Raw genomic sequence first — 26,175 nt, 5'->3', positions numbered from 1 at the left:
AACGTCCAGAGTCTCACACTGCTAAAATTATTAAATTATCTCCAATTTGTAAGCAGATTACATTGAGTTTCCCCAAAGTATAATAATAACATCGTCTAAAATTAACACGTTAAAGTAACATTTAAGTAGTTGTTGCGTTAACGGTAATGAAATATTACAAAATAACAGATGTGCAGACCTAATTTAACGTTAGGAACATGGAGGCGTGGCCTCTACAATAATTGGCTATTTGCTTATTGGTTTCGTATCATTTGATTCATTTCACAGTGAACTTAGATTTATTATTATCAATTGAGAACTAGGTAACTCCGTTGTTAAACAAATGTTGTGTGGTATTCAAAATTCATAATAATAAATTAATCTTAAAATATTTTACCTTACAAATTGTCATTACAAATTAAAAATTTAAATCATTTTAAAATAATTATGTATTATTTATTATCGTGTGTTTATTAATTTGAAAATTAAATTAAATTAAACATAACATTAAAACTCTAAATATATCCCTAAATTCAAAGAATAATATATGGTAACTCTAGTCGTCGAAAATATACAAAAACTAGTCCATTGATGTGTATAAGGAACAGAGATACCGCGTGGATAGAGGGGGCGCGGGGGCGGGATGTGGGCGGATAACAGAAGTCGTCCATCTCAAAAAAAAATAACATGTGGTCACCTCAGGCGGTGCGTGTACACTTTATATATAGAACAATTTTTATATTTGCCCAGCGGCGTTGAAAACGAGATTCTCAACTAATTAGAAATAAAGACTAAATTACAACAACTAACAATTACTCGTATTGACAATTTTGGACAGATGTTAATGAAATATGAACAATTTATTTAATAAGTAAATCTTAATCTTATATCGTATACTTATATTTAATTATTTTTTTTATACGACTTAGAATGGCAAACAAGCTGACGGCCCACCTGATGGAAAGTGGTAACCGTCGCCTATAGACACGAGCAGTACCATGGACATAACAGTACACACACATACTGCTTCGCCCATGATACCCCCCATGCGTTGCCATTCCTGAGGGCTTAGGTGTTATTCCTCTGTACCCTGTAAATTCACGCCATATCCCACCCTTCAAACGGAAACACAACCATGCAAACACAACTGCTTCACGGTAGAAACACGAATGGGACAGAGGTACCCAAGCAATCGACTTTTGTACAAAGTCTCCCTCTGGTAAATAAATTGATTATTTTATAATCCTTGCCGTGTGAAATAGATGAGTCATCTATTTGATAAATACGATACGGATGAAACGGACGCATTTTATTTATCGAGACAGATGTGTGGTCGGCGGGGTCAAGCATGCAGTGCAGAGTGCATACATACGGGATCGGATAGTACGAAGATTATGTTTTATTTGGTTTACGGTGGTGTGCCAATATGAACGCAGTCGTTTGTAATTCCATTAGACTTATAGACAGATAGATAGATAGATAGTTTATTTACATTACTTACAGCACACAAATTACAATAAAAAAAACATACACATAATACACAGCAAAAAAATAAAAGAGTGAAAATAAAAAAGCACAAATAAAAAAAACAAAAAACAAAATATATAAACTAACAATCTCCTTTCTTTCCCTTCCTTCATGCGTGTGCCATAGTAACACAAAATGGTCACAGCTCAGTTTATTGCTTTGCCCTTAAAAGAGCAAAACACTGATATTCTGCTGTGGCCAAGAGTCAGTCGCGAAACTCCTCATTAAAAATAACAATAAAAAGAAATATAAATAAACTGCATTGTATGTGTCCATTATATTCGCCTCCATTTGATATTATATTCTAACTAAATAAATAAATAACAGATACCATTAGATGAGGGGTAGTCAGAGATCACTTTCTGTCACATTCAGATATTCAGGCAATAAATATTTCCGCTACGTACCTATTAGGTATATAGTTGTTCACTTGTAGTTCTATACAAATATATTATAAACAAGTAAATTAAAAAGAGTAATTGCCGTGTTTCTTGCAGGTTCTTTTTAACAGATAACAACATTTTAAACAAAGCAGTAGACTCATAAAAGAATTCAGACAGAGGGAGACTTAGTACAAAAGTCGTTTATTTGGGCACCTCTATCCCATTCGTGTTTCTACCATGAATCAGTTGTGTTTGCATGGATGTGTTTCGGTTTGAAAGGTGGGAGTGGGATATGGCAGTGAATTTACAAAGTACAGAAAAATAACACATACGTCCTCAGGAATGGCAACGCATAAGGGGTATCATGGACGGAACAGTATACTCTGTTATGTCCATGGTACTGCTCATGTCTATAGACGACGGTTACCAAACGGGGGCAAACGAGCATGCGGCTCACCTGATGGTAAGTGACTACCGCCGCCCATGGTCACCCACAACACCTATGGCATTGCAGGTGTGCTGCCGGCCTTTTAATAAGGAATATGCTCTTTTCTTGAAGGTTATGTTGTCGTATCGGTTCGGAAATACTGCTGCTGGAAGTTGATTCCAAAGAGTGGTTGTGCGTGGGAGAAAGTGCCTTGAAAAACGCACGGTGAAGGACCGCCACTCGTTCAGATGGTTGGGATGAAATTTTAGTTGATGGTGAAAATCAGCAGCAGGTATCAATTATAAATATCATGCATAAATTAAATCTCGTAATCTTTATAATTTGATAGGTAAACCTCTTCGTATATTTTCAAGTATGAACGCTCTGCTATGAATTGCTATAACTATTTAAATGATTCAGTCAGTTTCTTTTTATATAAAAATATATCTCTCGAGGTTAATCCTCGTCTCAGTTACCATTCATAACTACATAATTACAACATAAACATATCTTTATGTAACTTTTCAACATTAATTAAGTAATATTAACTGGCAGCCATAATGAAGGCGCCGTGAGACCACAAAAGGTTATGTCTGAGCGTTTAATTATATTAATACAAAACTGAATGTTATTTATATTTATTACTCAATATTTGTAGGTCAATAATAATATTTGCCAGTAATTAAAATATAGAAATAATTTTATACAAATTTAAATTAAAGTAAATCCTAAAATTATTCAATATCATAATGATAGAACAACTACGTCACCCGTGGTTTTCTCTCTTCATTTTTTTTTATACAACTTAGAATGGCAAACAAGCTGACGGCCCATCTGATGGAAAGTGGTAACCGTCGCCTATAGACATGAGCAGTACCGTGGACATAACAGAGTATACTGTTTCGCCCATAATACCCCTCATGCGTTACCATTCCTGAGGACTCAGGTGTTATTCCTCTGTACCCTGTAAATTTACGTCATATCCCACTATTCAAACCGAAACACAGCCGTGCAAACACAACTGCTTCACGGTAAAAACACGAATGGGACAGAGGTACCCAAGCAATCGACTTCTATACAAAATCTCCCTCTGGTAAAGGTCATCATCCGATATATCTCAAATATCCAAATTTGTATTTCAGGCTCTTTGCTAAATATCGTTGTATTTGGATTAATATCTTAGATTCAATCTACCTATCTACAGACAGACAAAATTTCTTATAATGACAAAACATTCGAACATGTAATTATAAAAACAACTTTTTCTATAAAAAAAATATAATAATAATATTAACAAAAATTGCTTTTTAATAGACTAATATTTACAAGAAAAAAAAATAACCGATTAGAGATTTTTCACCATTTTAAATCCTTTAGAAACTGTATATAGTACAGACAGATATAGCTTCAGCCTCGTTAGGACTTAATTAAAATATACAAAAACGAATGATTGATTAATTGAATCGATAAAAAAACAAGTCAGCGCTCGGTGCTCGGTGTCAACCCGAGACGGTCGGAACGTGATCGATAGAGACATATCGCTGGTTTCTTATAACTTTGATATTGTTCAATACATAATAAAAGGCGCAGTAATCGTCTTATTGTTATATTGATTTGATTAAGATTACGAAAAAAAATTTTGGTTAATAAAAAAAAAGCAACTTATATATTTTTGTGGGCACGTTAGATTGTTTTAATAAGAATTATTTATTTGTTCAGACAACATCAGGCCCATTTTGTTAGTTACTTTACTTAATCTATGTTTGCAAATGAGCGGTCATGACGCTCTTGGAAACATTTTATATTATTATTTCGCCGGCATAGAATAGGACACCCCTTCCTTTCCTGTGGGTGTCGTAAGACGTAACTAAGGGAACTGAGTGGTCGAGAGATAGTCAGCAGCGTCCCCCTTAAAACATATCCAAAAGCGTAATTGCCGTTGCCAACCCAACGTTGCCAAGCGTGGCAACTATTGGCAAAACCACCCAAGGAGGACACCTATATACAACAGTGGGCAGTCAACGGCTGATATGAATAAAAACAGTTTAATTTAGAAATAATAATATTGTAATAATTTATCAAAATATTTTATTTTTACAACTTAGATTGGCAAACAAGCTGACGGCCCACCTGATGGAAAGTGGTAACCGTCGCATATAGACATGAGCAGTACCATGGACATAACAGAGTATACTGTTTCGCCTATGATACCCCCCATGCGTTGCCATTCCTGAGGACTCAGGTGTTATTTCTCTGTACCCAGTAAATTCACGCCATATCCCATCCTTTAAACCGAAACACAGCCATGCAAACACAACTGCTTCACGGTTGAAACACGAATGGGACAGAGGTACCTAAGCAATCGACGTTTGTACAAAGTCTCCCTCTGGTTTTTTTTTACTTAGAAATTGTAAATTTATAAGTAAATGCTACTTTGTGGTTATTTGCTCCGCAAAATAAATGACATCTTGAAAAGTGATAATTTTTTTTTTTATATATATTTTTAATTCCAAGAATCAGCAAGTTCACCTGTAGTGAAACTCTCATGTTGATACCAAATTAATTTCGCCACTTTTTACGGAGCAAAATCTTGTATTATTAATTTAGTATGCATTAATAGACCACACCCAACCATTATTTATTACCATAATTTCATTACCCAGTAATTGACTCAAAAGTAGGAAGGCTGTAATACTTTATTTAGTGTGTAATTAACAAATCGGCAATTAAAATAAATAAAAGTGATGCTGGCATTAAAAGTGAAATTATGTTTTACTGAAACAAATTCGGACATGCGATGCTCTTGTAGGTCGGTTGGTACAACGAGCTGTTTTGCTTATTTAGTATATTTAGTTAACGATCTTAGTATGTCTTTTAAATTAATTTAATATCTAATATATAAAATTCTCGTGTCACGGTGTTTGTTACCAAACTCCTCCGAAACGGCTTTACCGATTTTCATGAAATTTTGTGTGCATATCGGGTAGGTCTGAGAATCGGCCAACATCTATTTTTCACACCCCTCAATGATAGGGGTGACCCACCCCTAAATATATATTTTTTATTTTTTGGACAATTTATTTTATTTTTATTTTATTATGATTTAGCATTGAAAAATACATTTAAAATCAATTTTTCACGCTTTTACGATCAACCCCTGTCGTTTAATCGCAATTTTTATATGCCGCAATAGGGTTGCAGGGTGACAATCGAATATAATAATTGTAGTACGATATATTTTCATGTATAGTTCTAAAAATAATGTATATGGTAAAACAACGTTTACCGAGTCAACTAGTACATCTATAAAAGCGTTATAACGTTTACTTCTAACTTACTGTTAAATGATGTTTACAACGTAAGGTTGGCAAACTGCGTATTGACAGATTTTTGTATTGTTTTCTTTTCAATAGTACATTTCTGTTCGCAAACTGTTATTGTAACTTATAACAAATAAATAAATAAATGTTTAAAAATAAAACGAACAAAAAGTAACGTAATAAAAAAGAATATACAGCTAACTAGCGATCCGGCCTGGTTTTGCTTGGCTTAGAAAAAAGTTTTCAAAATAATATATAGTCTACATTATTCGCTGATAATGTAGCTTTCTATAAATGAAAGAATTTTTAAAATCAGTCGAGTTTTTGTTTAGTTTTTGTGTTTATCCGTTACAAACAAACAAATAATCTAATCTTTCCTTTTCTATAATATTAGTATACATTAAAAGAAAGACGCGCTTGTTTTCTCTATTTGTGTATTTTGTACGAAGTTACTTTAATATAACAATATGCTAACATTGTTTACTAACTATGCCAAATACAGAAAAACAAACCGAACAAAAAGATTTCAACGAGTTCACAAAAGAACGCATTTCGCACCTGTGGTCATCGTTTACAATCATGTATTGCTCTGAGCAAATTTGCTCCGCAACATGACAATTTCTTTATTGAGCACATACACGTAAGAACGATGCGAATATGTACTAATCACAATGGGCTAACTGACTTGCCATTTCATTTTCACCTATCATCCCTCACTGGTGCCCGCAGTTGAATAAAAAAACAAAAGTTTTTTTAATGACGTATACGCTGACGGGTGACTGACCAGTGAGGAATAATAGGTGAGGATGAAAAGACAGGTTTTTTTATACAACTTAGAATTGCAAACAAGCTGACGGCCCACCTGATGGAAAGTGGTAACCGTCGCCTATAGACATGAGCAGTACCATGGACATAACAGAGTGTACTGTTTCGCCCATGATACCCCCTCAGATACCGACTCAGATGTTATTCCTCTGTACCCTGTAAATTCATGCCATATCCCTACCCTACCTACAAACCGAAACACAGCCATGCAAACACAACCGCTTTACGGTTGAAACACGAATGGGACAGAGGTACCCAAGCAATCGACTTTTGTACAAAGTCGAATTCAACGATAAATTATTCTCGATAGTTTCCAGGGTGAGCCGCGTAGAGGTCGGCCTGATAGAGTGTATTGATAGAAATAAGGACTAACCTGCCCATTACTAACAATCCTTTCCTCCCAAAATCAAAAGCAGTTAAAGCATCCATATGAATGTTCGTGTGTACAATGTTGATCGCTGATCACAACAGGGAATTAACAATACCTGTTTAAATACAACTGTTGATCGCTGTCCTTGGTCTTGCCCTTTATACGGTTGTGACATTTAGCTAATGCTTTATATATTATATAATTATTTAAAGAGTCGCTTTTTTATACCACGAAGGTGACAAAGAAGCCTAATGGTAAACAGTCACTGTAGACTATGGACGCCTGCAACACTAGGGGTGTCACGTGCGCGTTACCGACCCTGAAGAAACTTTAATATGCCCTTTTTGAAGAGTCCCAAACTATAGTCTCTAGGGGGAACCTCAGCAGGGAGCTTATTCCACAGCCTGAGCGTTCTTGAGAGGAAACTCCTCTAGATCCGCTCTGTACGACCTTCCTGACCTGACCATTTGGCTTTTAGCTAAGATAGCTGTGTACATCATTTCGAGAAATTTCTCAAAACACAATCAGTTATACAAGCGGCAGAATACACAAAAAGAGGCAAAGTCTCGCCTTTGACTTAAGGATTTGTAAGGTCGGCCTTTAGTTACCACATATGTGAAGGTAAAAACAATTTGTAGCACATATTTTTGACTGTACTTTCTGATTATCTTAAAAGCAAGTACTCTAAGAACTCCACAATTAATTGCAAACCCGCATTAGGTACCTACCTTGGCATGCTCAACGAATTGAGATGCTTCTCCTTTTTTGAAGTCGGTTAAAAAAAGAGTCGAAGAGTTTCTCGCCATCGACAGGGAGTTCATCCTCATGTCCTACAACCTCAATGGTCGCGTACTGCGCGGTCTCAGAGATGTTTCCTCCCACGAACACTCAGGTTATGGAATGAGCTCCCTGCCGAGGTTTTCCCTAGAGACTACAGCATGAGGTTCTTCAGGGTCGGCAACGCACGCGTAATACCTCTGTTATTGCAGGTGTTCATAGGCTACGGTAACCACTTACCATCAGGTGGACCGTATGCTTGTTTGCCACCACAGTGGTATAAAAAAAAAGTGTCTATCAAAAACCCTATAAGTATAACAATGACAGCTATCAATCAAACATAAAGACGGCAAACGGTGCGCCAGCAGACCTTGCGGCTCGATGTTCATTAGAATTAACAAAAACCAACATAATGAACTGTTTTTACTCGTATTGGAACTCATTGTCGTGATAACATCTGTGAGTATAAAATGACTACGTTGAGTGATTCATAATAATTTTTTATACTCCTCAGAATGGCAAACAAGCTGACGACCCACCTGATGGAAAGTGGTAACCGTCGCCCATAGACATGAGCAGTAGCAAGGACATAACAGAGTATACTGTTTCGCCCATTTGGGTATTACCCCCCATGCGTTGCCATTCCTGAGGACTTAGATGTTATTCCTCTGTACCCTGTAAATTGACGCCATATCCCACCCTTCAAACCGAAACACAGCCGTGCAAACACAACTGCTTCACGGTAGGAACACGAATGGGACAGAGGTACCCGAGGACTTTTGTACAAAGACTCCCTGTGATAGACGTAGAATAGCTAAAACTAACTTATAATCAATGTTTTTGACAGTTATTGAAAGTAATTTATAATAAAAATCGATGACAACGCGTTTATTTTAACAATTCTATTCGTATCAAAATTGGATGAGTCTCAAAATATTTTTTTTAATTGACTCTACCCTAGATCATCATCTTCATACCAGCCTTTAACTGTCCACTGCTGAACATAACCCCAATCCCCCCCCCCTTGGGGAGTTTTGCGTAGTTGCCATGCTTGGCAGAGGATTTGGCAACCGCAGTTAGGCTTAAGAATTGTTTTAAGAGGAACACTGCTGTCTATCCTTTGTCGTCCCTTAGTCGCCTCTTACGACACCCACGGGAAAGGATGGGGTGGCCTATTCTATGCCCTGCACACTGCTCTAGATATTCTGTATTAAATTGTTTCCAATATTATTTATTCTTATGATTGTTTCTGGAGATATTCCTTATCTGCCTCATAACCCATTGTTTTCTCATTGTGATTACTTCTTGTAATTGTTTATATCTATACTTATAATAAATCTGTAGAGAGGTCAATTCTGTACATGAAATATATTTCCAAAATAACTATCAGCGGGTGATTAGTGATCGATACTGATGCTGAAAATGCAATCAGTAAAATTTTTGTCTGTCTGTATGTTCGTTATAGAAACAAAAACTACTCGACGGATTTTAACAAAACTTGGTACAATTATTCTTCATACTCCTGGGCAGGTAATAGTATACTTTTCATCACGCTATGATCAATAAGAGCAGAGCAGTGAAGGGAAATGTTGGGAAAACGGGAGAAGTTACTCCATTTTTAAGATTCCGTCGCGTGTGCAGCCTTATTGGCCACTTTTTAAATTGTAAAAATGTCCACCCGTACGAAGCCGGGACGGGCCGCTAGTCTAGAATAAGTTTACTATTAATAATCTTTTGGAGGAAACAATAAAGAGCATCTATCTATCTCATTTCATTGCGTTTTATGACGTAGGCAAACTTTATTAATATCTACAAAAAATATAACGTAAAATGAATAATTCGATTATGAAACACGCAAAGTATCAATTTTAGGTCCTCAATTCGGCAACAACAGTTCATTAAGCCACTCCGAGTACCAGGCATTCAGAGCTAAGGAGGCGATATCCGCGAGCTGGACTTAACAATAATGCTCGCAAAAACTATGTACCGAGGTCGAGACACGAGCGTCGCGGGGACTTTTTGTTTACGAGCTGTCGGGCTTCTGTTAAAACATTGTCTTATTAATTTAATAAATAATTTACGTAGTCCCACATATAATCATTAATTGTATTTGAAAACACAGCTATATTATTTTTAGAAATATGATATACCTATATATGTGCTCACGGAAAAATCAAACATATATATATATATATATATATATATATATATATATATATATATATATATATATATATATATATATATATATATATATATATATATATATATATATATATATATATATATATAGATGTTAGATTAGTAGACGAGCTAAGTTAGTAAGTAGATCCTTTTTTAATTATAATGGTAAAGTAAACCCGCTTTCGCTATCGGTATATATTGGCAGAACATCGACGAGAAATAATAATAAAAAAATAAATAATAAGCCTTTTATTTCCCATTATAAAGAAAAGAAATATATACATGCGATTTCATCCAATAACAATTATTTTCTTAATAAAATAAATTTATAAAAAATTATTCAATGGATTACATAAATTATTCATTATTTTTTTTATATATATATTATTATTATTATATCTTTTCCTTTACTTGGGTATCCATTTAAGGATATAGGCCTCTTCCAACGTTTTTCACATGTTTCTGTCCTTTGCGAGTCTCGTCCAAGTCCGAGAAATAATAGGTGAAAATTAAATTCCCCCCCCCCCCCCCCGGTAAGTGCTGTACTACCTACCTACCTCGTAGTTACTAATTTTAACATATATGGGTACTTTATTCGAACTCACGCGGCCAAAGTCGCAAAATATGGCTAGTAGACCAAAAAAAATTGAATTCTTGCATTTATAAAATATTCCTGATGTAGACAGTCATTTCGCACGCTGAAATAAAACCTAACACAATGATATGCATGTGTATGCATTTCAACAGGAAGTTGCGTCAATTGAGCGCATGCTCAGCACTTTACAGCTGCCCGTCAGCGGAACAATCGTATTGCTCCGTTGTTTGTTTCACGTATGCCATCGAAATAATACTATGAGGACGACAATTGGAGAATTTAAAAAAAAAAAACGAAATTTTATTAAAACGAATTTAATTCTATTTAAAAAAAGTTACAATTCCTATATCTAAATTTTAAATAAAATGCTTGCCCAGTTCGTAATGTGAACCAGGAGTGCGTTTTCAATTCGCCACGCAGCGCAGGCCAGCCTCGTGCTGCTGCGTCAGCAATTGCCTAATTAGGCATTTACGTCATTTACACTAGTTTTGGATGTGACGCGGTGTAAGCGGTCTCGATAGTGACTCGCTAAATAACTTGCTCGTAAATACGTGAATTAGGGGGGAAAGAGATTGTTAGTAATGAAGACTGAGAATCCCATTGCTAGCAATATACCCAACCAGGCCGACCTCCTCGCGGTTCCCCCTGGAAACTATCATGGTTAATTCCTGATGAATTCATCATGATGGGCTAACTGGCCTGTTTTCATTTTCATCTATCACCCTACACTGGTGTTCCGCCAGCGTATCCCGTTAGCGCGGGCGGGATCACCATAGAATTTTCACCCATGAAAAAAAAAAATTACTTATTTTGTCATTAATAATACGAAGCTGAGGGAAGAGACACTACGCAATCGACATTTATAAAGAGCGTCATAGTATAAATCTTGCAATGTTAATCTACGGCAGTGTTTTTTAAAATGTGGGTCGCGATCCCTTGGGGGGGGGGAGGGATTGTTAGCAATGGAGTTTGACAGCCCCATTGCTAGCAATATGCCTTATTAGGTCGACCTCCACGTGGTTCCCCCTGGAAACCATCGTGAACAATTCTTGTTGAATTCGTCACGATGAGCTAACTGACTTGCTTCATCCTCACCTATCATCATTCACTGGTGCCACGCCGGTGTACTCGTATACCGATAGCGCGGGTGGGGTTTTTTTTTTTTTTTTACAACACAGGAGGCAAACGAGCATGCGGCTCACCTGATGGTAAGTGACTACCGCCGCCCATGATCACCCACAACACCTACGGCATTGCAGGTGTGCTGCCGGCCTTTTAAAAAGGAATATGCTCTTTTCTTGAAGGTTATGTTGTCGTATCGGTTCGGAAATACTGCTGCTGGAAGTTGATTCCAAAGAGTGGTTGTGCGTGGGAGAAAGTGCCTTGAAAAACGCACGGTGGAGGACCGCCACTTGTCCAGATGGTTGGGATGAAATTTTAGTTTATGGCGGGTTGTACGATAGTGAAAATCTGCAGCAGGTATCAATCCGAACAATTCTTCAGAACACTCCCCATGATAAATTCGGTAGAAAATGCACAGAGATGCAACATCTCTACGCAGTTCCAGTGGGTCGAGCCGGATAGTAAGACGCCGATCGTCAACAATTCGAGCTGCCCGACTTTGAATGCGGTCTAACGGAAGGAGTTGGTACTGTGGCGCTCCTGCCCACAGGTGAGAACAGTATTCCATGTGTGGCCTCACTTGAGCCTTATATAGTTTCAGGCGGTTTTCTGGCGTGAAATACCGTCTCACCCTATTGAGCACCCCCAACTTTTTGGAAGCTATCTTAGCTTTTTCCTCCAGATGACCGCAAAACTGGACGTCGCTAGATATATTGACGCCAAGAATCCCCAGACTCGACTTATTATCGAGGGAAGTGCCCCGAAAGTAAGGAGATACGACAAACGGTGTCTTTTTTGCGGTGAACGCGCAGACTTGTGTCTTCTTAGGGTTAAAATGAACAAGATTGCGTTCACCCCAGATCGAAACTTTATCGAGCGAAGTTTCGATTTCAGACACAAGTCTGTTCCGGAGCTCATCGGTATGTGCCCGCGAGATCTTTGCATGACCGGTGTATAATGCATCTCCTGTACTGTCATCTGCATAACAATGAATATCACTGATCTGTAACATATCATTGATATGCAGAAGAAACAGTGTCGGAGATAGTACACAGCCTTGCGGGACACCAGCATTCACAGGTTTTAAGTCAGAGCATGCTCCGTCGACTACGACCTTAATGCTACGTTCCTTAAGAAAACTGGCGACCCAACTGCACAATCTCGCAGGCAACCCAAACGAAGGTAGTTTTGAGATTAGTGCCCTATGCCACACCCGATCAAAGGCTTTCGCAATATCCAGACTAACAGCTAAGGCCTCTCCCTTATTCTCGATTGCCACCGCCCATCGGTGTGTTAAATAAACTAAAAGATCACCAGCCGAGCGCCCCCGTCGAAAGCCGTACTGGCGATCTGAGATCAGCTGGCGATCCTCTAGGTACCGGAGCAGTTGATGGTTAACAACTGATTCCATGACTTTCGAGAATAAGGAGGTGATAGCTATGGGCCTATAATTAGCTGGATCTGAGCGGTCTCCTTTTTTAGGGATCGGATGCACCAAAGCAGTCTTCCAAAACTTTGGGACTATACCTGATGAGTAACAGAGCCGAAAAAGACGCGTAAGAACCGGAGCCAACTCTGGTGCGCACGTCCTAAGCACAATTGGAGGAATGCCATCGGGCCCACTCGACTTATGGATTTCAAGGGAGAGAAGTGCTCTACGCACTGATCTTTGCGTGAATTTAACATCCGGCATAGAGCTCTTACAACGCGGGATGGTCGGCGGTGGTTTCTCCCCGTCATCCAACGTCGAGTTTGATGCAAAGAGAGATCCAAGGAGATCGGCCTTCTCTTTGGCGTTCAGAGCCAACGAGTTATCCTCCCTGCGCAATGGTGGAAAAGATGACTGACAGAAATTCCCTTGTGCAGCTTTGGCAAGAGACCAGAAAGCTCGAGACCCCGAAGGTAAACTAGCCAATCTCTTGCCAATTCTACCAATATGCTCTGACTTCGCTGTGGCCAAAACTCTTTTGAAGGACCTAGAGGCAAAGTTATACTTCTTTTTAAGGGCACTGATGTTAGGATCTCGCGACGCCACACCTTTGGCCCAGGCTAGGAAGCACTCCTGTTTCAGGCGAGATGCTATTCTACAAGAGGCTCCATACCAGGGCTGGGATTTCCCACCGACAGGTACCACAGAGTTAGGAATAAATAATTCCATTCCCTGAAGCACCACATCGGCGATGGAATTGGCGATGGCGTCGGGGTCCCTCAGTGCGAAGCAAACCTGCCTCCATGGGTAAGATGCGAAAAAAATCCGAATCTCATCCCAGTCTGCCGACCTGTAGTGCCAAACACGACGTCTACCCGTGGAACGTGGTGGAATCGGACTCATGAGAGGCACCTCGCTCCGCACCAGACAGTGATCCGACGATCCAAGCGGAGCTTCGATGGAAATCACATAGTTGTCTGGGTGGGTGGTCAGCAGAAGGTCCAACAGTGAAGGTGAATGGTCCAACACATCAGGTATTCGCGTAGGCGAGGAAACAAGCTGCGTCAGACCATAAGCCAAAGCAAAGTCATGAACAGATCTTCCCGCATAGTCGGTTGTACGTGAACCAAGCCATTCGGTATGGTGGGCATTAAAATCGCCGAGAATCACGACTTCAGCGGAAGGAATCTGTTCGAGCAGGGAATCTGTAGTCATTTGGACGTGCTCAATGAGTTGGTCGGTTTCGATGTTACCGCTGTGGGACCTGTATAGGCATGCATAGACGCGAGGATGGTCGTTGCAGTCTACGCGCAGCCATAAAATAGACAGGTCCATACCTTCAAGAATTCCAAGGCGGCGACAGCAGATATCCTCTCTGACATACGCGCATACACCGGCACGCGAAACAAAACAATGTTCAAGTTTATATCCCGGGTACGTCAGGTATGAAGTTTCGTTTGGAGAGGATATCTGTGTCTCCGTTAGAAAGAGCAATGCCGGCCGCGCCGTTTCTAGGTGGTGGTGAACAGCGTTTAAGTTAGAATGTAATCCCCTGATATTGCAGAAGCTCACATTGAGCGAAGGGGATGCCGTAGAAATCTTGCTCCGTTTGCCTTTGGTTCCAAAGAGCGGAATTTTGCCCCCCCAGAATACGCAGGGCAGCCCGAGCGTGGTTGCTCGAGAGAGGATTCTCCAGCAACATGGTTACTGGTACCTCCCTGGGGTATGTTATTTTTTTTTAATTCCACTGCCATGGTTGCGTGTTGTAAGATAGGGGGGACGGGGTTGGGGAAAGGATTTTAGGAATAGGAAAGGGATGGGTATGGGATGGGTATGGGATGGGCCTCCGGACTCCCTCACTCACCATACGGAATGTGATCGCACTAAAAGTGCAACCACTTAGCGTCGGTATTCTGTGAGGGTGTGGTACTTCCCCGGTCGAGCCGGCCCATTCATGCTGCAATACCATATAGGATTACAGCGTGGCTCTACCACAATGAACTTTCCATTATCATCCATTAAAAAAACCCTTGGGGGGTCCCCGAGCCTCTACAAGGGGGTCGCGGAAGGTCGCGAAGCAGTGAAAAATCAACAGTTCCGTAAATACATCAATCAATCAATTATACATAATGATATATCTATAACAGACACCGCTTACATGTCTGTTTTAGATACTTAATTATGTATTATTATTTTTATCGATACCTAACCTAGTGAATATAAATACAACTGTACGGATTTCATAATTGTACTATAATAAAATTCATACACATTCGAAACCGTGGAGGGTAGGGGGTCGCAAGATATTTTTACATAACAAGAGGGTCGCGTCATGAAAAAGATTGAAAAACACTGATCTACGGTTACACTTCATAAAAGTGATTCATCAGCTAGTGGGTCTACTCTTATTTCTGCTTATTATAAATTACATTACTACCTACCCCATAACGGGGAGGAAAGGGATTGTTAGTAATGGAGGCCTTCTCCCAGTTCCCCTTGGAAACTATCATGGTTAATTTCTGATGAATTCATCATGATGAGCTGTATACCGATAGCGGAGGCGGAGTAACTATTCCATTATCATTCATTAAAAAAAAAAAACACGTATTATCTAATTAATAGTTAATTATAAATACCCACTACTTGAACAACGACTCTTTAATAATAAACTAGTAGACCGAAGACGCTATTTTTTTTTTGTTTGGACATACTCGCAATTTATTAGTACCAACATTGTATTTTTTAATTATCTGCGATGCCAATTAATAAATTTAATATCGTTGTAATTGCATTGTGCCTCGTAACTAGACCGGATTACGATTTAAGGACGAATGCGATGGTCACATCTTTAACAATTTTTATTTAAATAAGCATTTTTAATTATAAGCGATTCACCACGATGGGTTAATAGTAGTGATTTTTTTTTTGGTGGATGAAAATGGAATGGTAATCCCGCCTGCGCTAACGGGATACGCTGGCGGAGCATCAGTGAAGGGTGATAGATGAGAATGAAAACAGGTCAGTTAGCCCATCATGATGTATTCATCAGGAATTAACCATGATAGTTTCCAGGGGGAACCGCGAGGAGGTCGGCCTGGTTGGGTATATTGCTAGCAATGGGATTTTCAGTCTCCATTACTAACAATCCCTTACCCCCCAATATTAGTGAATTTGTCACGGTGAGCCGCCTGACCTGTGTACATCCTCACCTATCGTCCATCTGCTACCTCATCAGTGTAAAACAATAGCACAGGCGGAGTTCCAGTTTCATTTTTACTGATTATCTGATTAGAGATGTTTTATCTAATTCTGCTACCATTAGTACATTTGTGTGTTACTGACAACACTCGAAGATTGACTTGATTAATTATTACTATCAGAAGTTCCTACCAAAAGTACTTTCCTCTGTCATATTTTTTTGTACTATCAGCATGTACAATAAAATATAAATAAATAGTGAATAAATAAATATATCTATTGTATAGACAATTTAGTAGAACAGCAGGATTTGCGCTAGTGATGAATAAATAGTTTTTATATATTAATCTACCTTCACACCAAAACTCTTGCGAGGTAAAATATCAAATCTTTACGTATATTTTTTGTTTCATGCACTTTTATAATTTGTTTCATACACGCCGGCTCCAGAGACTCTTGACTCCTTCCTCATACTTTTTATAATGTTCAGATAATGTTATCAGCGAGTCCCAACTATGTAAGTACTTGTGCAACAAGCATCGCGTCTATTCGATATTGATGCGTCTTATCTCGGGACAATCGTTCGTTATGTATTTATTCTACAAGTCACGGATAACGTGTTGCAATTGGTTATCGATGCTGCGTTCCCCCGACCTGATGACCTGAGATGTATACAATCTAGGCTTATTTTTTTTAACTCTTGAAAATGGAGAAGTTATGGATACTCAGTTTTTCATTTAAGACTCAATCTAGGTTTCTTTTTTATACAACTTAGAATGGCATACAAGCTGACGACCCACCTGATGGAAAGTGGTAACCGTCGCCTATAAACATGAACAATATACCATGAACAGTACACTGTGTCGCCCATGATAACCCCTATGCGTAGCCATGCCTGAGGACTCAGATATTATTCCTTTGTATCCTGTAAATTCACTGCCATATCCCATCCTTCAAGCCGAAACACAGCCATGCAAACACAACTACTTCACGATAGAAACACAAATGGAACAGGGGCACCCAAGCAAACGACTTTTGTACAAAGTCTCTTTTTGGTAATAATCTAATTTATTTATTTATTCATTAATACAAATATGTGTACATGGCGGACTTAATGCTAAAAGCATTCTCTCCCAGTCAACCATAGGGAAGTGTCAGAATACTCGAATACGGTACTAGTAATTATTGATATACATACATACTAAAATTACATATATAAAGAATAAATATTTATAAATTACAAATATACTACACATATATGATATATACTATATTATACACGAAATTAAGAATAATATAAAGCACTTACTGCTCGGATAATGATAAAAAGTGAGCGTGAACGCTTTTTTTGAAAGACGGTTTAGTCGGTAGTCTCTTAATGGCATCAGGAAGCGCGTCCCAGAGTCGTGAAGAATGTAGGAGAAAAGAGTTTGAAGCGTAACCAGTACGGTGAGAGGGGAAAGATGATTGGAGAGTATTATTGGAACGAAGGTTACGTTCGTGAGTTTCAAAAAGATAATGGAATTTAATTAAGTTATACATTTTATGGGGAGAAACCTCTGTGCAGCGGTGGGAGATTAGTGGATTGCTATGGCGATGACCATGAATCAGTTCATAATGAAACACTAATTAAATAATAGATAGATAGACAAACACTTTATTTATGACACACGTAAATTAACAAATAAGTTAATACAATATATATTATACGCAAGATATTGCGTATCACATCCTCTTGTTTACAACGATACAAATTAATTCTTTTTTTTTTTTTATATATATACCATGAAGGTGGCAGACAAGCCTGCATTATAATAAGTAAGCAATTAAAAATATACTATATTAATAAATCTTACTGTTTCTATCAAACTGTATGTTAGTACTTTTAAATTATTTAAAAATAAGACAATATTATGTTTTTTGACGATTAATGATATAAAATGTGAACTTTCTGTGTAACTACATATGTTTGTATGGCGTACAGGCTAAACATGTCAAACGATATTATATTGTCAATATCTGTATATATTTATACGCATGTTTTACAAATAAATAAAATCTTAAATCTTGAACCTTTGTGTACCCTGGAATGGCAAAGGTCATAAATCTAGCTGACATCAAAACTTTGTGACCGTGTCCATTTTAATGTCCAATACTGATGGATAACATTGTTAACAAACTAATTCTACTGAGGCAGGTAGGGAGCCTACCTTCACAGTGGATTTAAAATTATGCCCGAAAAATATTGTCAATTCGAGTGTTACGTATGCAATGGTAACAGCCAATAACAACTAATAACTGTATATATATATATATATATATATATAAATATTATCTATGGTACTGTTCATCCCTACAGGCGATGGTTACCACTTTCCATCAGGTGGGCCGTCAGCTTGTTTGCCATTCTAAGTTGCATAAAAAATTTAAGCATTAATCTTAAGAAATAGCATATATTTTTTAAGATTATGCTTCTAACCAGATGGCAGATGAACAGGGATTATAGTCGTGAGATTTATTAAAAATATTATAAAAAAATATATCAAATTAAACATGCAACACTTTAAAAGTATTGAAAAGATATAAACTACCGTCTACTATCTTATAAAACAATTATAGTTTAAGATTACACAAAAGAATCTCAGCAATTTAAATGTTACATTATTGTTAGGAGGGTTGATGGAGTGACGACCTCAAATGCATTGCAGGGAGTCAATGGATGCAAGTGGTTTAGGACTGTTCCTTATGGCAATCTATAGGGGAGGCCTATGTCCAGCAGTGGACGGATAATGGCTGAGATGATGACGATGATGATTATTGTTATAACATAATAGCCCTGCCCTTTTTTAAAATTCAACATTTTTATTTGTGAAACATTTGTATGAATAAAAGCAGATCTTAACAATACAATTTTGCTTAACACGTTTAGCCTGTACGGCATACAAAAATATGTATGTACAGACAAGTTCAAAATTACATATACAAGTCAATTTAAAAAAAAAAGTCATCAACATCAGTTAATTATTCTCGAAGATATCGTTAAACGCATAAAATATACCTTCAAATTGAGAATTGTTTATATATAAAAACTAAATTAGAACTCACCTAAATATGACAAACACCAGTTCCAGATATAAAACAACTGTTCCACTAGAATCGTCACTAAACTCTCACTCATTAATTAACGAAAACTGTAAACTGTAGCGCGTATTATATTACGCTGTGGTATGGCCGACGGTGGCGATCGCGCGATCAGACGGCGCGTGGCGTGCGCACGGCGAGAGGGCGGCGTGCGATATGACTGCCTACTGCCTGGCTGCAGCATTGCTGCCACTCAGCTGGAGTGGCGGCCGCCGCGCCTCCTATCCGCAATGCAACGCGGTGCAACATAGCGGCAACATGTGGAACGAAATACGTCGATATTTTTCTCTAACATATTGGCTTTTATTACCACCGTTTTTCATCAGGTGGCCCACCAGATAGATAGATAGATACTCTATATTGTTTCCTTCAAAAGATTATAATAGTAAACTTATTATAAATATAAACAATTACAAGAAATAATCACAATGAGAAAACCATGGGCGACTTTATCGCTAGAAGCGATGTTTGATGTCCATGTTTGCTACATGGAAGAGATATTAAAAAGAAGAAATCTGAATATTAAAAAAAAAACCTGTTTCGTATTCTTCGAAGAAAATACGTCGTTCGGTATGTCACGTCAAAAGTCTTCGTTTATAACGAAGGCGACCTAGTATAATTTTTGATATCAAATGGTTCCACCTTCACACAAACAGTAATGATATAAAACTTAGTTTTCTTTGATATAATCAAATACAAAAAAAGTAATTCACGGCTACCAATTTACGAGTAAATCTTCAGCGTAAATGGACAACCAACTTACCTTTTTGGGTTTTGGTCACGAAACTGGTCGAGCATTCTCGACAGAAATACATGTAAAACTATTCGGTATTTTCCTATAATTTTAAGTAAATCGCATATAAAAGATAAAGATTATACCTCAGTTCTCAGGAAAGGCAACGCGTGAGGAATATCATGGGCGTCACGATGCATTCCATATATCCATGACACAGACAATATAATACTGTACTTGTATCCATGGTGTTATTCATTTTTATAGGCGACGGTTCCCACTTTCTTTCAGATGAGTCGTTGTCAGCTTGTTTGTCATTCCAAATTGCATAAAAAAGTCATTTTCAGTCAACCTGGATAACTAATACAAAATTGAATAAATTTTTCAGAATTCATTCAGATTTTTGCTGATATACCTATAAAACTCACATGTCTGGGGTCCAAAATTAAACAATTTCCATGTACTTTAAAAACCCCTTTACTGCTATCAACACCTAAATGTAAACAATCTAAGTAAACGTAAATATTTGCAATGTTTAGGAAGAACCATGTGGCTATAGATGATATCAGATAAACTCGAACAAATCCGTAACATCTAAACTGTGATTGTGTGGTATCGATCCGATTGTAGCGATAATGCGCGCGCGCCGCGCGTCGTCGTGAGAGCGCACCGCACGGCGCCGGCGCACTGGCCGGTAAACACCGACAAAACAATTCATGTTTTGGTTGCACGAACATCACACGATCTTGTAAGATTGCTGAATTCTTTTTATTGATACGACCCGTGGAGCTACTCTTGTATCTAATATCAATATCAATCCAATATTTTTTTTTTATGGGTGAAAATGGCATGGTAACCCCGCCTGTGCTAACGGGATACGCTGGCGGGGCACCGGTGAAGGGTGATAGATGAGAATGAAAACAGGCCAGTTAGCCCATCATGATGAATTCATCAGGAATTAACCATGATAGTTTCCAGGGAGAACCGCGAGGAGGTCGACCTGATTGGGTATATTGCTAGCAATGGGATTCTCAGTCTCTATTACTAACAATCCCTTTCCCCCAATCCAATATATTGCCAATTCATTGTTATACTGCTCTCATGAAACAACTGTTAGGAATTAAGCTATAATTGGGATCGGTTTACAATAGTTTGCATTGGCAAGTTACACTAATATACGTCTACCAGAACAATATGAAACCATTATGTCGCTAGTGTTGCAATTCGAGAGTACAAAACATATCGATTTCATATCCATTTATTGGAATTTATTTCAAAAGTAACCCACCAGCTATAAAGTAATAAATCACAGGTGCCATCGTAGGTTCAGCTTAGTACGCTTCAAAATAAAAAGAATAATGTTTCTTAATACCTAAAAAGTCTGTCAAGTCGATCTCCATGCAATTATTTCCCTTTGGAAATCATTGTGGTTAATTCACCAGGAATGAATTCATCACAAGAGACCTGATTTCATTCCCGCCTATAATTCCTCAGAGGTACTTTACCAAGCTACACAAATAGTATAGTCAAAGCTGTCATTCCATTCCATACATTAAAAAATATGATACCAGGAGTAATGCAGGCTGTAATTGATTACTAACAGCCATACTGTTTTTTCAACTACATTATTTAGAATAATTAACAAGAATCCATTTTATTTATTTATACAACTTAGAATGGCAAACAAGCTGACGGCCCACCTAATGGAAAGTGGTAACCGTTTCGGTACTGTTTCGCCCATGATACCCCCCATGCGTTGCCATTCCTGAAGACTCAGGTGTTATTTCTCTGTACCCAGTAAATTTACGCCATATCCCACCCTTCAAACCTAAACACAGCTATGCAAACACAACTGCTTCACGGTAGAAACACGAATGGGACAGAGATCCATCGCGTATTAGTAAAGTAGTTTGTATCTTATGCTGATACAAAACTTATAAATGGAAGTCTTCCATAGTTAGTTAGCAAGTAAGTTAATATATCGAACCAGCACACTAATGTAATTACCAGGACATCATAATGCAACAGGTGTGGCGCTCCCCATGCTTAATAGGAGCGCCGCCTCGCCTCACCACCGCTAGCGCGTGAGGCCGGGAGTGCCGGACGTCCGTCAGTCTCTCAACCGCATATGCTAACAACCCTTTGTTTCTTCTTCCTTAGTAGTTTAACAGTTTCTTCCTACAGTAACAGTTTAGATTTTATTGCAGTATACATTTGAGCAGTGATTGTTAATAGTTCACTCTATATCATACTGTGACGTAGGCCTGTCTTAATCAGGGATTTTAGCTAGCTAACACTAGTTATATTCAACAGCTTTGCTCATAAAATCAAAAAGGATTTTTTCTAACAAACAAACAAACCCTTCTACTTTATATATATATATATATATATATATATATATATATATATATATATATATATATATATATATATATATAACACACTATATTACGAATCTGCAATATGTCCCGGATCTGCAATGCAGTCCCTCCTGTTGCACCGCACTCACAACGCTAAACCCGCCCCTCTGTTCCCTTTTAATAAACCTCAAAAAAGTAGTAGGTTCTTATTTCAATTCGTATATATTTTTTATTGTTATGTTAAATAATTACGTCGCACGTTCTAGAGGATGTTTTATAATTTTACTTCCAATTAAAAGTCTATTCCCGTTTAAATCCCATACTGTCATTGTTTGTACAAAAGTCGATTGCTTGGGTACCTCCCATCCGTGTTTCTACTGTGAAGCAGTTGTGTTTGCATGGCTGTGTTTCGGTTTGAAGGGTGGGGTAAGACGTGAAATTACAGGGTACAGAGGAATAACACCTGAGTCCTCAGGAATGGCAACGCATGGGTGGTATCATGGGCGAAACAGTATACTCTGTTATGTCCATGGTACTGCTCATGTCTATAGGCGACGGTTACCACTTTCCCACTTTCCATCAGGTGGGCCCTCAGCTTGTTTGCCATTCTAAGTTGTATAAAAAAAAAAACACCGAGTTATTTTTTTTTAATACATCTTAGAATGGCAAACAAGCTGGACCGTCATCTAATGGAAAGTGGTAACCGTAACACACATACACATAAACAGTACCATACAATATTTTGTAAGCATAACCTTCAAGAAAAGAGCATATTCCTTTTTAAAAGGCCGGCAGCACACCTGCAATGCCGTAGGTGTTGTGGGTGACCATGGGCGGCGGTAGTCACTTACCATCAGCAGAGACGCATGCTCGTTTGCCCCCTGTGTTGTAAAAAAAAAAGGAAACAGTTTTTCACTATTATAATTAATTATTATTATTATTATATTTATTGTTTACATTATGGGTGTATACAAGGTCTTACAAATTAGTTCATCGACAATACACCTTTCTGAGGCGTACAATATTACTTTATACAATACGAGTACATGGTTCTTAAACAAAAACAATACTAACCCATTAATATAAGTTATATTGTTTTGTCTTCCAACAGGAAAAAAGGTTAAACTTACAATAAACAGATATTCAATATTTCTTACTACAAAAGCATGTCCAACATTAGTTATATCTAATTTAAAAAAAATCTATGTAATTTGATACGTCAACGTCGTCACCATTTCAGCCATTATCCGTCCACTGCTGGACATAAGCCTCCCCCATAGACTGCCATAAATAACGATCCTGAGCCACCTGCATCCACTGACAACCTGCAATGCATTTCAGGTCGTCACTCCATCTAATTGGACACATAAAAATTATAAATACAGTATTATTAAATATCGTACTGACTAAACAATATTGAATTACTTAGACAGAGTTTTGTTACACACTATTTATGTAATTAATATTTTAATTATTTTTTTATAATAAAACCGTACGTGTCTATTTACAACAAACCTGAACACACAAAATTTTTAATTTATTCTGATGTCGGCTAAAAAGTAATGAATCTAAAAACCTGATTTTTCACATGCCTACGTAAGTCGCATGTACAAACATTACCACAGGGCGGGTCACTACAGAAAGTACAGTCAGCACAAAAAGTCCACCAACATGTGCAGCGACACGTATTCGTAAGTCGCTCAACATTCATCGATTGTATTAGAATCATTCATAGAAAAAAATCACCGACTGCAATCATGGCCTAACTGTTAGTTGTTTTAAAACCAAACTACTGATTTTAATAAAATTTCTATGGGATCAAAGTTCAATCGGTTTGTATTTTTTTAGGAAAAAAAGTACAAATCGCTTATTAAATGACGGAATTCTAACAAACATACAAAAATACAATGAATCCAGAACTTCCTCCTGTTTTTGAAGTCGGTTAAAAATATTTGAATTTGTATTTACGTGTATTTTAAGTGATTTTTTTACCTGCAACGTTCTCAATAAAAATATATTTAAACGGATCTGGATATTTTTTACAATTTAAATACACAATAAAATTTACATACGAAGCGTTTAACAATAAAAGAAATTTAAATTAAGTGAATTCGAAGCAACCACGTACCTCGCTACGTAATGATTTTAAGGGACTGCAAATTTATATAAAATATAATAATTATAATACTTTATTATTCAGACTACAATTTGGTCCATTTTGTTAGTAACAATTTTCTTACAAACTATGTTAGTAAAAAAAAGGAAAAACAATTAAAGTAAACATTCAATTAAAGCAATTCACTTAGTTGTGAGACAGCCGACTAGAACAGCATCTGAATGAAATGCCCAATTATAGGCGAGTTATAGTTCTCGCCTATTACTTTCAGAGAATGTTAATCAGTTTTTGCTACTGATCGTACCTTTATACATTCATGATTCGTGCTTTACCAGAGCTCAAGTCAACAGCCCGAAGAGCCGCGCCTGACCCGTTAACCCTTTTCTAAGATTGGCTTCTTCTAACCCTTTACTGGAACACGTACGCTCCCATTTTTATTAAGGTTGATGACTTGACGGGCGCCTACTCCAAAATCTTACATATTCAGATTCTCGGCCAAATTGTGCATTACTTTATTTGAGTTATGGTTCTATTAAAATTTCTTCAGAGTACGACTGACGTCATATTTAGGGTCGAATCGAAGACGCTATTTCCCTATTACGGCGAAATTTTTATTTTAAGTGCCAATATGAACTAATTTCTACTAGATTTTAGTCAAAATTATTATATTCAACTGTAACTATGTATTACTTAATAGTTAAATAGGTATTTATATATATACATATATATATTGACAGAGTATACTGTTTCGCCCATCTGTTACCCCCCATGCGTTGCCATTCCTGAGGACTTAGATGTTATTCCGCCGTACCTAGTAAATTCACGCAATATCCCACCCTTCAAACCGAAACACAGCCATGCAAACACAACTGCTTTACGGTTGAAACACGAATGGGACAGAGGTACCCAAGCAATCGACTTTTATACAAAGTCTCCCTCTGGTACAGATACAAATAAAATAAATTAGTGTCCTCTAATCTAGATGATATGGAGATACATAACTATTTATTTGATACTAATACCAACTAGGGAAGCTTATTCAATAAACACAATTTACAAAGACGTGAAATATACGTTAAATTACGTAGTAACTCGATACAACAGAGAGGTCTGATAATTCTCATGAGGCGTCTCATAGGCAACTTAACAAATTATATACTAGAAGCTTCCTCAAGAACCATTCTATCCATTGGTGGAAACAGCATAAAAATAGGTGAAGTAGTTTTTGAGTTTATCGCGAACAGACAGACAGATGCGGAGGAAAACTTTGTTTTATAATATGTAGTGAAAAAAAGTGATTTTTATAAGTTACTAGCTGACTCGGCAAACGTTGTTTTACCATATACATTATTTCGAGAACTATACATGAAAATTTCTTGTACTACAATTGTTAAATTCAATTGCCATCTTGCAACCCTATTGCGGCATATAAAAATCGCGATTAAAAACAGAGGTCGATCGTAAAAGCGTGAAAATTTGAATTTGTCTGTATTTTTCAATGCAAAATCATAATAAAATAAAAATAAAAAAATTTCGTCAAAAAAACAAAAAACAAAATTAAGGGGTGGGTCACCCTTATCATTGATGGGTATGAAAAATAGATGTTGGCCGATTCTCAGACCTACCCAATATGCATACAAAATTTCATAAAAATCGGTTAAGCCGTTTTGAAGAATTTTGGTAACAAAC

General features: G+C 37.5%; 1 protein-coding gene across 1 annotated transcript in view; it reads right to left on the bottom strand.

The window, feature by feature from the left end:
* Positions 1 to 19,455, bottom strand: part of LOC113512090 (GAS2-like protein 3) — a 132,978-nt gene extending 113,523 nt beyond the window's left edge. The window contains exon 1 of the mRNA XM_026895865.3: positions 19,242 to 19,455. The gene's annotated coding sequence lies outside the window, so the exon portion shown is untranslated. The remainder of the gene's footprint in view (positions 1 to 19,241) is intronic.
* Positions 19,456 to 26,175: the final 6,720 nt, after the last annotated feature.

This window comes from Galleria mellonella, unplaced genomic scaffold, assembly GCF_026898425.1.
Source record: "Galleria mellonella isolate WM207_F2 unplaced genomic scaffold, CSIRO_AGI_GalMel_v1 utg34, whole genome shotgun sequence".
In the NCBI taxonomy this organism is placed as follows: domain Eukaryota; kingdom Metazoa; phylum Arthropoda; class Insecta; order Lepidoptera; family Pyralidae; genus Galleria; species Galleria mellonella.
Note: the sequence above shows the minus strand (reverse complement) of the source record. Positions and strands in the feature narration are given on the sequence as shown.